Consider the following 14,899-nt stretch of genomic DNA (forward strand, 5'->3'; position numbering starts at 1 on the left):
CAGTAATATTATCTATTAATTAAACAAAAAAAAAATGTAATTAGTTTCTTTTTGTATGGTAAGAAAATGGGCGACAAAATCTGTTTGTCACCCTTAATCACGTTACCCCGATTTAGAGTTTCTTGGGCAATCATGAAAGATTTTAGGAGACAAAATGCAGTGTATAGGGGATGAAATGAATTTTGTTGCCTTTATGATTGGGTGACAAGATTTACCGTTTGTCACTAATGAGAATCTGTCACGCTGTTTTAGAGACAAAATTAGTGACAATCATTTCGTCACTCATATCAGTTAGTGACAAAATTGTACTAATTGGCGACAAAACAGTTTTGTCTCTAAAAGGGTTTTTCCTTGTAGTATGACCGGAAGAAGCGACCAGGCATGAATGTATAGAAAAAGCATGTATATCAACTTCGATATATTCATATTTGGGTTATTATCACAAATGGTACCTGAACTTATCATCTATTTTATTGATGGTACCTAAACTTCAATTTTGATCACAACCAGTACCCAAACTTTTCAACTTCTTTTTAAATGGTACCTAAGGCCACATTCAGTCACTATTCCAGCCAAAAAAGCCAAATCTAAAAAAATAAAAAAAATAAAAAAAATAAAAAAAATTCAAGTTCAAGGCAAGTCTATTACCAAAAAATCATCACTATATATGATCGCAACCTTTGAAATCATCAAAAATCATCACCATGATCGCCTCACATGCCGTTTTTAGTGGGAATATTGACCAGAGGTGGCTCTAGATACCATTTAAAATGAAATCGAAAAGTTCGGGTACTGGTTGTGATCAAAATTGAAGTTCATGTACCATCGATAAAATTGAGGTATAGTTCAGGTACCATTTGTAATAATAACCCTTCATATATCTGTCGGCAGTAGGTTTTGTGAAACTGATGCGTCATAGATGGACTAGTTCCCAGTTTATGAAGCAAATGATGAAAACGTAAATGGCGAGCTAGCTCTAAGTCCAGGCAATTCATTATGTGGGGTGAAATTAACACACCCATTTTTACATTCTGCATTCCCACTCACTTTTGGTTAATTGAGTTTCCAAATTTGCCCCAAAATCAACAACAATTTAACCTCATACCAGTCCCTAGAAAATGCAAACTAGAGTCACCAAATCCTCAGGCATCTTTGGTCGTTGGTCTCCAAAATATCTTGAATCTTCATCGTCTTTTTCTTCGTTTATGAGGATCGCTGTAGAAACCATCGACCCAAAGCAGAATAAAGACTAGATGTCATTGAAGATTAACAAAGCACCCTACTGGTTTCACTCTCTTCTTCAATTTTGTTTCACAAAACCAATCTCTTGGTCCAAAGAAACCCTCTCTTAGTTTTTAGCTCTGTATTTCTTTGTTTGATGCAAATGTTTACCTTGGCTTAATTGTATCAAGGTAAAGGAGGTTTCAAAATACTGTAATCAACTAAACTTACAAAAAAGATGAAAAATATTGACTTCGTGCTTTCAAAAACCAATTGAACTTTTCTGGGCTTATGTTAATGGAGAAAGGGAATTAAGGACTGGGTTTCTAAGAAAGTTAACAAATAGTTTAGAACAGTAAGAAATTTAGGTAAGGTGGTTTTGTTTGTAATTGTATTCCAAGCTCAACTTCTTTAGTAACACAGATCAATTAATAGAGGTTTGTAGTTCTGTACTACAAGAACCCACTTTTGTCTGCTGCGTTAACTATGTCGTCAATTTACATTTCTATGTTAGAAGCAGAGATGGGATTCGAATCTCATTTGTCACCAGGCCTTTTGCACAATGCCAATCTCTATATGTCTATTACCAGCTTGTGCTAGGCACTAGGGTTCTGATCCACCAGAATGACAATGTGTTTGACAAATGTATATCAAAATTATTGCCAATGGAATAATATGCATATAGAAGCCAAGGACTTCACCTCAGCCCAAGAGTGGGAGCCCTCTGTGGAGTTCTGGTCATTTGAAGAGAAGGCTGATTGGATTGTGTGATTGACACGGATTTGCCATCAACCAATTTTGAAAGCAACCTCAGAACTGAATATACAGAGATGTTCTACCGGAGGTAGAGATGAGGCTATGAGAGAGAAGCATTGCACGATTGTTTTGGGCAAAATTGGAATTTCAATCAATAAATTAATACAAAAATCAAAGTGGGAGTACAGAATGTAAAAAGGGGTGTATTAATTTCACCCCCCTTAATTATTCCACAGAATAATGAGCCTACCCACAGACGAGAGACTCCCGTATCTTTCCTCCGATCCACAAAAACTATCGACAGACATGAACGAATTTGCACCACTCATCTTTGTGGGATTACTGACGTTAGACGATATTCTCCCGCACGACTTGTCTTCATGCAACAAAAATCTACGAAGAGAGTAGCATGGTTTATCGAGAAGGCTTTGCATGTTTCTATGGGCCTTTTAGACTACAGCTTTATAAATTTCAATTTTTTCTTTTCAATTGAAGGACAAAATTGTGGATTGATATGATAATGACAATTCTCAATTCAAATATCAAGAGTGAGACCTATTACCAAGCACTCTGTGATAAATGTGAAAAAATAATTTGGGGTTCATATCTAAAAATAATATATTGTGAGTTTTTTCTTTCTTTCTTTCTTATAGTGGAATATAAAAAAATATTAGAAATGTAATCTTAAAAAGCTAAGATTAAGAAAAACATTGTAGAACTTAATTTATTTTAATTTTCTAAATAGTTAAATAAAATTAATTTTTATTTGTTCAAATTAAGATTTTAAAATCGTGCTTTATAGTGGGTAGGCACGAGCACGGCCCGGTACGATATGGGCTCGGGCCATGGGTCTGGCCGAGCTTAATGTTTAAGTAAATGGGCCGGCACGAGCTCGACACGATAATAAATGGGTCAGGCCAAGCACGGCACGAAGCACGACTAGGCCCGTTTGCCACCTCTAGTTAGGGTTCTGAGGAAACTTCCTTCACGAAAGTTGTAGAGCGCGTTGATACGAGTTGGTGGACAAGCGGAACGCAGAAATTGGAGTTCGTATGAAGAAGTTATGGCTATCGGAAAAAGTTTCTATTTTGGTATATATGGGATTTTTCCGGAAAAAATATCAGAAAAAACAGAGTTTCCATTTTGGGAAACTTTTCTCTCTCTTCGGTCCTGACCCCGGTTTCGCCCCTCTCCCTTCGCCGTCATCGTTCTCCCTCCTCCGGGCACCATAGGATGCGATTCAAAATGGGTTTTGCTCGCCACAATCCCATCTTGAGGTCTGTGGAAGAATTAGAGCAAGAAACTAGTTGTCGAGGGCGCTGCAAGGCCGGGAAGTTTGGCGGCGGCGATGAGTCGAGCCCAGTTCGGAACTTCCGATTCCGGTCGCCATAGCTTGTGTTTCTTGAGGGCTTTTGGAGCCCAGAGGATGTAGATGCTTCTCCCCAAGGTGGTTTGCAACGATTCAATGTGTGGAGGTCGAATTTTGAAGATTGGGATTCTAGGGTTCTTCAAATTTCTGAACTTTCGAGGTAAATTCTGGCCATATGGCTTCTATTCAGACTTTGTGCTAGTTACTAAAGTTGTAATTGGAGTTGAGATGAAGATCTTTTGTGTTGGAAGTTTTGTCAAATTTTGATTATTGGCCGGCGGCGGTGGCGCCTCCACTGTGGTGTTGTTTTCCGGGGGCTTCCGACCACCTCAGGGACAAGTTCTGTCCCTCATTGTGATCTACTCGTCGATAAGAGCATTTCGATATATAGTTTGTAATTTTTGGATATCGTATGAGCGTGTTATGATTTTTAGGGTTTTAGGGTGTTCGATTCGTTTCGGTTTTGGATCCGTGAGGATTCGGCAGTCCGATTGATTTGTAGTTTTGATGTTTTGACTATAGAAGTGTTCTGAAGACCTTAGGTGGTCTCCGATGGGGTTTAGTCTCAATTGACATATCTTTCGGTTTATAGTTCACGTATTTCGAACTTTAAAATGATTGTGTACTGTGTGTTGTATTGAATGTTACCCTGATGTGATTAGGTGATTGACGGAATTGTGTGAGCGGAGTATGGATGATTTTGTGCTTGTCTTGGTTTGTGTGAAGACGTATCAGGAATTGGAGGTAAGTAAATCTCACATTGTTTTGGGTAATAAATTAGTTGAGTGATAGTTAGTAGAATAAATTGTTAGCTGTAAAATCATATATGTCACAAAATAAATATTTTTAAAAAAATATATGAACTTGATCGTCAACGGTTCATGGGTAAGTAAAAAGAAGGATTTGTTACAAATGATTTTCGGTTTGAGTAGATTGTGAAATATCGTGGGAATTGTTTGGGGAAGTGAAAAATATTGTTTTGCGTGATTTTATCACTATTGGGTTGAGAGGTGATTTTGGAGAAAAGAAATGAATTTGAAAAGGGAAGTGACTGTGTTGTAGATTTATGTTTGAAAGGAGTGTGTATGATTTGTGAAAATGTGGAGGTGAGCAAACAATACTTTGAAAAGGTTTTCAATATTGTTTTGAGAGTGGTGAATTTATATATCTTGTGATGATAGCCACAGTGGCGATAGTTTATATTGTAATACCAAAGTGGCGATAGTTTATGTTGTAATACCAAAGGGGCGATAGTTTATGCAGTAATACAAAAGTGGTGAAAATTGATGTGTTGATTGTTAGGAACAGGATATGGATTGTTGTTGAGCGATTGATGTTTGACATTGTTGATGTGGTGTTTGGTGTTATTAATAGATGTATGGTATTGACTTTTAGTTTATTTCTATTATGGACTTGCTTGTCTTCTTTTGTAATCTCCTGAACTAAATTACATGCAGGGATTACTGTTTTCTGAATTGATTGTTTTTAATGTAATCTCCTGAACTAAATGATATGCAAGGATTACTATGACTTCTATTGATTGTTTTTAATGTAATCTCATGAACTAAACTATATGCAGGGATTACTATATATGATTTGCTTGATGAGCTTTTGATGTGATCTCCTGAACTAATGCACATGCAGGATTACTTTTTATTTGATTTTGAATTATACGTGCTTTATATTTTCGAGAAGTGGTTGTCGAGATTTCAATGTTTTTGAAAGGTCACTGAGGTGATAATTATTCGGTTGAGATAAATGGAGGATGATTTTGAGTTGTTGGAGTTTTTAATGTTTTAAAATGTTACTTGAGTTTAATGGTTAGTTGAGCCTTTGTAAAATTAAATGCATCAGTTGAGAGTCAAGAGCATGTGGGTTTAGAGTTTGAGATAACGTACGTGAGCATGATATGGTATGATTTGAACATGATGTTTTTGTTGTGATAATTGCATAGCGATTTTGTTAGGTTGAGATGGTGTAAGCATATGTTTCTTCTTTGTTGTTTTGAGTTTACTCATACGAGCTTTCACAAGCTTACCGGGTTTGTTGTTTCAACCCGGCGCACTATTCCATGGTGTAGGGTTCATTGTGCAGGTTAGAATATTGAATAATCGTCGTCGAAGCTGAGGTGTACGTTTGGTAGCGTGGACGTCGATGGGTACTCTTCGTTTTAAGTCTTCCTCTGTGGAGTGAGTTGTGGTGGGCGTGTTTACTTATTGAATTGTCATTCAGTTTAATTTGTAAACTCTTGGTAATGTAATATGTGACTCTAAAGAACGAGTCGGTATTTACATTGTGAGCTCAGTTGTTAGTTTCTTAATTTAAATGAAAAATTTTCTATGTGTTTTTCTTGTGCTTGTTAAGTTATCGCGTTTCGGATTTAAATTTATTTATTCAAAATTCGGGGCATGACAGTTTAATTCTATGATCAAATACTCCCAATGTTAAAAATTTCAAGAAGTATAGCACAATCGGGTTATATGGGTTCACTTCGTGTTGGCGGGTTGACCCGTGGCCGACCTATTTATTAAATGGGTCATGGATTAAATGGGTCATGGCGGGTCGACCAATAGTGCGGGTTCAATCCGCTTTTTAATCGTGCGAGTTTTGAGTCATGTTACCAGGTCGTGTCGGAATTGACAGCCCTATATAAAACCATTAAACATCTTTTGTAGTTGTCTCCCAGTAAGTGATCGAGTGAGTAACCAAGTCAAGACGTTGGTGGGGGAGTCCACCAAATATGTCGACCGTTTGATTGGATATTTATGATGTATCATCACAATACGTATGTAACAAATGGTGTGGACCTTTTGATTGCTGGATCAAACTGCTTTCTTCTCGGAAATTCATCTTCAATATCAGTTAATTAATTATTCATGAACTCTAGGACAAATAGGTATTACAAGGATAAAACCACCACTTCATTTTGACACGGGATGAATAGTAGTGCTAGGGGCTTTAAATATACTATAAATTGCCAACACACTACATCATATGAATGGTGTGGGTTATGTGATCAAAATTTTCTCTTATCTCACTCCTAATTCTAATTTAATTAAGGTCTAATTTATATGCTTGGATTCTGTGAGTAATTTAATTGGGAGGGAGGGACAAAATGGTAAAACAGGAATGAGGGGTAGAACAGTAATAAATATAACATTAGGGGCAAAATAGTAAATCAATGGCTGATGGTAACTTCGTAATAAGCAAACAAACAGGAGCAAATGGGTAAATCAATATGAAAGTTACTGTTCATGAGGAGATAGCGCGCTTTGGTATAGGTAATTATTTCATAAGGACCCATTTAATCAATATATAGGTCGTGTCATGTAAGATAAAATGACTCATTTAAGGGTTAACAATGTGACCCATTTAACTAAAAAAATGCATAAATTGATTAAATTCACTAAAAACTCCACAAGACGAATAATATAAATAATTAAATATGATTCATAAATAATTAAATGCAATAATTATAAAGCAAAATATTTAAAATTGTCTAATCCTATGATCAAATACGCCCAACGCTAAAAATTTCAAGAAGTATAGCATAATCGGGTTATATGGGTTCACCTTGTGTTGGCCGGTTGACCCGTGGCAGACCAAGTTATTAAATGGGTCATGGCAGGTCGACCCATGGCCGACCCGCTTTTTAATCTTGCGGGTTCAACCCCCATTTTTTCGCGCGGTTTAGAGTCGTGTTATCAGGTCGCGTCGTAATTGACAGCCCTATCTAAAACCAATAAACATGATTTGCAGGTGTCTCCTAATAAGTGATCGAATGAGTAAAGAAGTCAAGTCGTTGCTGTCAGAGTCGACCGTTTGATTGGATATTTATGATGTATCATCACAATACATATGTAACAAATGGTGTGGACGTTTTGATTGCTGGATCAAATTGCTTCCATCTCGGAAATTCATCTTCAATATCAGTTAATTAATTATTCATGAACTCTAGGACAAACAGATATTACAAGGATAAAACCGCCACTTCATTTTGACATGGGATGAACATTGCTAGGGGCGCTAAATATACTATAAGTGGCGGTTTGAGTTATGATCACATAAATCTTCCCTTATCTCACCCCTGATTCCAATTTAGTTAAGGTCTAAATTATATACTTGGATTCTGAGAGTAATTTAATTGGGAGGGAGGGACAAAATGGTAAATCATGCATGAGGGGTAGAACAGTAATAAATATAACATTAGGGGCAAAATAGTAAATCAATGGCTGATGGCAACTTTGAAATAAGCAAACAAACATGAGCAAATGGGTAAATCAATATGAAAATTACTGTTCACAAGGCATTAACTTGCTTTGCTATAGGTAATTATTTAATAAGGACCCATTTAATAAATAGGTCGTGTCATGTTAAATTAAATGACCCATTTAGGGGTTAACAATGTGACCCATTTAACTAAAAAAAATGTATAAATTGATTAAATTCACTAAAAACTCCACAAGACGAAGAATATAAATAATTATATATAATTCATAAATAATTAAATCCAATAATTATGAAGAAAAATATTTCAAATTGTCGAATCCTATGATCAAATACTCCCAACGTTAAAAATATCAAGAAGTATAGCATAATCGGGTAATACTGGTTCACTTCGTGTTGGCGGGTTGACCCCTGTCTGATCCATTTGGGTCATGGATTAAATGGGTCATGGAAGGTTGACGCACGGCTGATCCGCTTTTTAATCGTGTGGGTTCAACCCGTTTTATTTCGTGCGGGTTTCAAGTCATGTCGGAATTGACAACCCTATCTAAAACCAATAAACATGATTTGCAGTTGTCTCCTAGTAAGTGATCGAGTGAGTAACCAAGTCAAGTCGTTGGTGGCACAGTCCACCCTATAAGTCGACCGTTTGATTGGATATTTATGATGTATCATCACAATACGTATGTAACAAATGGTGTGGACCTTTGGATTGTTGGATCAAATTGCTTCCTTCTCGGGAATTCATCTTCAATATCAGTTAATTGATTATTCATGAACTCTAGGACAAACAGATATTACAAGGATAAAACCGCCACTTCATTTTGACATGGGATGAACATTGCTAGGGGCGTTAAATATACTATAAATTGCCAACACACCACGCGCGCCATATGAATGGTGTGAGTTATGTGATCAAAATCTTCCCTTATCTCACCCCTGATTCTAATTAAGGTCTAAATTATATGCTAGGATTCTGTGAGTAATTTAATTTGGAGGGAGGGACAAAATGGAAAAACAGGCATGAGGGGTAGGACAGTAATAAACAAAACATTAGGGACAAAATAGTAAATCAATGGCTGATGACAACTTCGTAATAAGCAAACAAACAAGAGCAAATGGGTAAATCAATATGAAGGTCACTGTTCACGAGGAGATAGCGCGCTTTGGTATAGGTAATTATTTGTTTGGGACCCATTTAATAAATATATAGGTCGTGTCATGTTAGATAAAATGACTCATTTAAGAGTTAGCAATGTGATCCATTTAACTAAAAAAATGCATAAATTGATTAAATTCACTAAAAACTCCAAAAGACGAAGAATCTAAATAACTATATATAATTCATTAATAATTAAATCCAATAATTATAAAGTAAAATATTTCAAATTGTCTAATCTTATGATCAAATACGCCCAAGGTTAAAAATTTCAAGAAGTATAGCATAATCAGGTTATACGGGTTCACTTCGTGTTGGCGGGTTGACCCATGACCGACCCATTTATTAAATGAGTCATGGAATAAATGGGTCATGGCAGGTCGATCCACAGCTGACCCGCTTTTTAATCCTACAGGTTCAACCCGCTTGACTTTGTGCGGGTTTTGCGTTGTGTCTGAATTGACAAGCCTATCTAAAACTAATAAACATGATTTGCAGTTGTCTCCTAGTAAGTGATCGAGTGAGTAACCAAGTCAAGTCGTTGGTGGCAGAGTCTACCAAATAAGTCGACCGTTTGATTGGATATTTATGATGTATCATCACAATACGTATGTAACAAATGGTGTGGACCTTTTGATTGCTGGATCAAATTGCTTCCTTCTCGGAAATTCATCTTCAATATCAGTTAATTAATTATTCATGAACTCTAGGACAAATAGATATTACAGGGATAAAACCACCACTTCATTTTGACATGGGATGAACATTGCTAGGGGCTTTAAATATACTATAAATTACCAACACACCACACCATATGAATGGTGTGAGTTATGTGATCAAAATGTTCCCTTATCTCACCCCCGATTCTAATTTAATTAAGGTCTTAATGATATGCTTGGATTATGTGAGTTATTTAATTGGGAGGGAGGGACAAAATGGTAAAACAGGCATGAGGGGTAGAACAGTAATAAACAAAACATTAGGAACAAAATAGTAAATCAATGGCTGATGACAACTTCATAATAAGCAAACAGACAGGAGCAAATGGGTAAATTAATATGAAAGTTACTGTTCACAATGAGATAGCGCTCTTTGGTATAGGTAATTATTTGATAAGGACCCATTTAATAAATATATAGGTCGTGTCATGTTAGATAAAATGACCTATTTAACTAAAAAAATGCATAAATTGATTAAATTCACTAAAAACTCCACAAGACGATGAATATAAATAATTATATATGATTCATAAATAATTAAATGCAATAATTATAAAGCAAAATATTTCAAATTTTCTAATCCTATAATCAAATACGCCCAAGGATAAAAATTTCAAGAAGTATAGCATAATCGGGTTATACGGGTTCACCTCGTATTGGCCGGTTGACCCTTGGCCGACCCTGTTATTAAATGGGTCATGGCAGGTCGACCCGCTTTTCAATCGTGCGTTTTAACCCGCTTTATTTTGCGCGGGTTTTGAGTCATGTTATCAGGTCGTGTCGGAATTGACAGCCCTATCTAAAACCAATAAACATGATTTGCAGTTGTCTCCTAGTAAGTGATCGAGTGAGTAACCAAGTCAAGTCGTTGGTAGCAGAGTCCACCAAATAAGTTGACCGTTTGATTGGATATTTATGATGTATCATCACAATACGTATGTAACAAATGGTGTGGATTGCTGGATCAAATTGCTTCCTTCATCTTCAATATCAGTTAATTAATTATTCATGAACTCTAGGACAAATAGATATTACAAGGATAAAACTGCCACTTTATTTTGACATGGGATGAACAGTGCTAGGGGCTTTAAATATACTATATGTTGCCAACACACCACGCCATATGAATGGTGTGAGTTATGTGATCAAAATGTTCCCTTATCTCACCCCCGATTCTAATTTAATTCAAGTCTAAATTATATGCTTGAATTCTGTGAGTAATTTAATTGGGAGGGAGGGACAAAATGGTAAAATAGGCATGAGGGGTAGAACAGTAATAAATATAACATTAGGGGCAAAATAGTAAATCAATGGCTGATGGTAACTTTGTAATAAGCAAACAAACAAGAGCAAATGGGTAAATCAATATGAAAGTTAATGTTCACGTGGTATTAGCTTGCTTTGGTATAGGTAATTATTTGATAAGGATTCATTTAATAAATAGGTCGTGTGATGTTGGATAAAATAACCCATTTAGGGGTTAAGAATGTGACCTATTTTACAAAAAAAAAGCATAAATTGATTAAATTCACTAAAAACTCCACATGACGAAGAATATAAATAATTATATATAATTCATAAATAATTAAATCCAATAATTATGAAACAAAATATTTCAAATTGTCGAATCCTATGATCAAATACTCCCAACGTTAAAAATATCAAGAAGTATAGCATAATCGGGTAATACTGGTTCACTTTGTGTTGGCGGGTTGACCCCTGGCCAACCCATTTGGGTCATGGATTAAATGGGTCATGGCAAGTTGACGCACGGCTGATCCGCTTTTTAATCGTGTTGGTTGAACCCGTTTTATTTCGTGCGGGTTTCAAGTCATGTCGGAATTGACAGCCCTATCTAAAATCATTTAACATGATTTACAGTTGTCTCCTTGTAAGTGATCGAGTTAGTAACCAAGTCAAGTCGTTGGTGGCGGAGTCCACCAAATAAGTCGACCGTTTGATTGGACATTTATGATGTATCATCACAATATGTATGTAAGAAATGGTGTGGACCTTTTGATTGCTGGATCAAATTACTTCCTACTCGGAAATTCATCTTCAATATCAGTTAATTAATTATTCATGAACTCTAGGACAAATAGATATTACCAGGATAAAACCGCTGCTTCATTTTGACATGGGATGAACAGTGCTAGGGGCTTTAATTATACTATAAATTGCCAACACACCGCACCATATGAATGGTGTGATTTATGTCATCAAAATCTTCCCTTATCTCACTCCTAATTCTAATTTAATTAAGGTCTAAATTATATGCTTGGATTCTGTGAGTAATTTAATTGGGAGGGAGGGACAAAATGGTAAAACAGGCATGAGGGGGAGAACAGTAATAGACATAACATTTGGGGCAAAATAGTAAATCAATGGCTGATGGCCACTTCGTAATAAGCAACCAAACAGGAGCAAATGGATAAATCAATTTAAAAGTTACTGTTCACGAGGAGATGACGCGCTTTGGTATAGATAATTATTTGATAAAGAAAGATGGATATTATTGTAAGGCACCCTTGTACATCTTCTGGATGGAAGGCCCTTTTATCTGGTATGACTGTGGATGATATTATTTTGCCTATGTGTAGGAATGAGCACCACGTACTGGCTACTACCTCCGCCTAACTTATGAGAAAATTGAATTCTCATGTTATAAGCCTTACATTGCTTCGAGGCAAGGAAGACTTGGAATAAAATGAGAAGGAAAATGAAAGGCAAATGAACTAGTCTTGTCTTCAAGGCTCCACGTGATCTCAAGTAAAGATATTAAGTGGGAGGTAGATGAGGTAGTTCTATAATCAATTAGTGCACAGCTCGATCTGGCCGACAATAACTATTGTGCAGCTACAGAAGCTGAAAGAAATGAACCTAAACTACAGTAGAGTGATTGGGGAAATTCAAGAGAAGCCCGAGTTCTAATTTACAGTAAGCTTCTGGGAGTAACTAGTCTTGCACCTGAATTAGAATTAATGGAGATTAATATTTATATCTGGATTTTGAAATGGTAATGTTTTAAGACAAACACGAATATATTCCAGAGACACTTTACAACATTAAAGAGTTAATGCAGACATATTTACATTTTTTGAAAAGTGAATTCATTGAAACTTTTAACCATTACAATCGTTTAAAATGGCATCCCGAAAAACCTTGGGAGCAGACACAAGCCACAAATGGCTTGAAGCTAGAGCTAAGCTAGAACAAACCAGAAGGTGTACTACACCAACGAGTAGTTCATGTACAATAAGATACTGCTCTAAATCACTTATAGATAAACTAACAGAAAACTGAAGATAAATTCCCAGTCTCCTCAAGATAATTACCAACAATGAGACCATTGCCATGACCTTGAGGTTTGGAGACCAAATCATCAGAAGCTGTAACTCGGGCATGCAAGAGATCGGTAGATGCCTCAAGACCATGTTCATCCCAGCACAATTAACACTGCTCGCCAGGCACGCAATTGTGGTACTCACAGTGTGATTATACTGAGATCTGTTATAGAATATAGCAATAAGTAGTCTGCCTGCACTTAAGCACAACACACCCGAAATATGAACAACACATTTGAGCAAATAAGTACCCAAAGCACCTCCTGGATCCCAAATCCAAATATGAGAAGAAATCAATCCCAACCACTGGGCTCTGTCTCTGGCCCAAAGCCAGCCATGCCCCCAAGCCCACAGCCTTATACTGGGCACCCAGAAATCTGATATGGGCACCCAATCAAGGTAGGACCAGGCGCCGAAGCAGAGGACTGGTACCGTCGCTGCCCTTTGTTGCACCTCTAATCGCCGCACGCCCGGAACCAGCCCCCCTGCAGCGCCTCCATCCCAGATCGCGCCTTCACCGTCAAAGGATCTAGATGATGACATCCTCGGCCACACAATCTGACCATCCCCGTCACCATCCCAGATTGCGCCTTCACCGTCAAAGGATCTAGATGATGACATCCTCGACCACACAATCTGACCGTCCCCATCACCGTGCCGACGTCTGGTGGTCTACCCCACCGCCATAGTAGCCGGTCAGCCAAAAAAACCATCAATTCTCATCTGTTGGACCAGAGGCAGCACCAATCTGAGGTCAGAGATGAACATCGACTCAGGTCTTCGCCACACCTGCCAACGCTGAAGAGAAACACGAGCAAAGAAACCACCAGTGCCCTCATCATCACCATCTACGACGAATTTTACATTGAAAGAAGCTAACCCAGATTTCTTAATCTGACATTGACCGACAAAATTGTGTAATATTTAAAGGACTAAATTCTGTTTACTACCCTGTACTTTCAAGGGTTTATCAGTTCAGTCCCTGCACTTCTAATTTAATCAAAAAAGTCCTTGCAGTCTCCAATTTCATCAAATCGATCCAATTCTTCACCACTCCATCAATTTTCAGGGAAAATTTTGAAACTACCTATCTGCATTTACAACACTGACGTGTCGGCGGGCAGCCTAGCGATGGACAGTTTGAGAATTTTCCCTATGAGAAGGTCCCACGTTAGCATTTTAACAGCGAAAATTGAAGGAATAGTGACAGATTGGATCAATTTGATGAAATTGGAGAGTGCCAGGACTTTTCTAATTAAATTAGAAGTGCATGGACTGAACTGATGAACCCTTAAAAGTACAAGGTAGTAACCAGAATTTAATCCTTAAAGTAACAACTCCGGGGAAATTTGATGAATGATTGGTCGAGATTGTGGATTTGTTCACAAGCATACAAATGCAAGGTTTGCACCTGAGACCACTTTCTCAGGAAGTGAATCGCTAGGAGCGAAGAGCCGTATGATCAATACATCGATCCTTCAGTTGAAAGTGTTTCTCTGTTGAAGTTAATGATGGAAATGACAAGAAATATATAGGAAATGTGATCTCCGGGATGCTTACCCATGATCACTTCCAATGCTACCACTCCAAGCTATAAACATCACAGTTCACATTTGGTTCCATTGTTTATGCTAACTCTAGAGCACTGTATCCGAATGTGCCTACAACTATAGTCTAACTAGAATCATTAGGCTTAAAACACGTAGCCGTACCAAAATCAGACACATGCATTTTTAATTAGAAACACACTAGCAAATTTATGGGTCATCATGGACCGGGCTAGGGTCGGCCCTACCCTAAATTTTAGGGCTTAGGGTTGGGCCCAGCCGGGCCTAGTCAAAGTCAACAAAATTTAGGGTCGGGCCGGAGCTTAAATATGTCAAAGCCCAAAAAGCCCGATTCGCTAGGGCCGACCTTCATAATAGGGCCGAAATGGGCTGAAAATGGCCTTATTTTGTATAACCAAAAAAATAAAAATATATTTTTTTTCCTCAAAATGTGGCTCAATGATTATATAGGTAATACAAGACTCATTGTTTTTGTTAATCATATTTAATACACACACACACACACACATATATAGAAATTAACTTCTAACATTTAT

The sequence above is a fragment of the Rosa chinensis genome, chromosome 3 (assembly GCF_002994745.2).
Source record: "Rosa chinensis cultivar Old Blush chromosome 3, RchiOBHm-V2, whole genome shotgun sequence".
Classification (NCBI taxonomy): Eukaryota; Viridiplantae; Streptophyta; class Magnoliopsida; order Rosales; family Rosaceae; genus Rosa; species Rosa chinensis.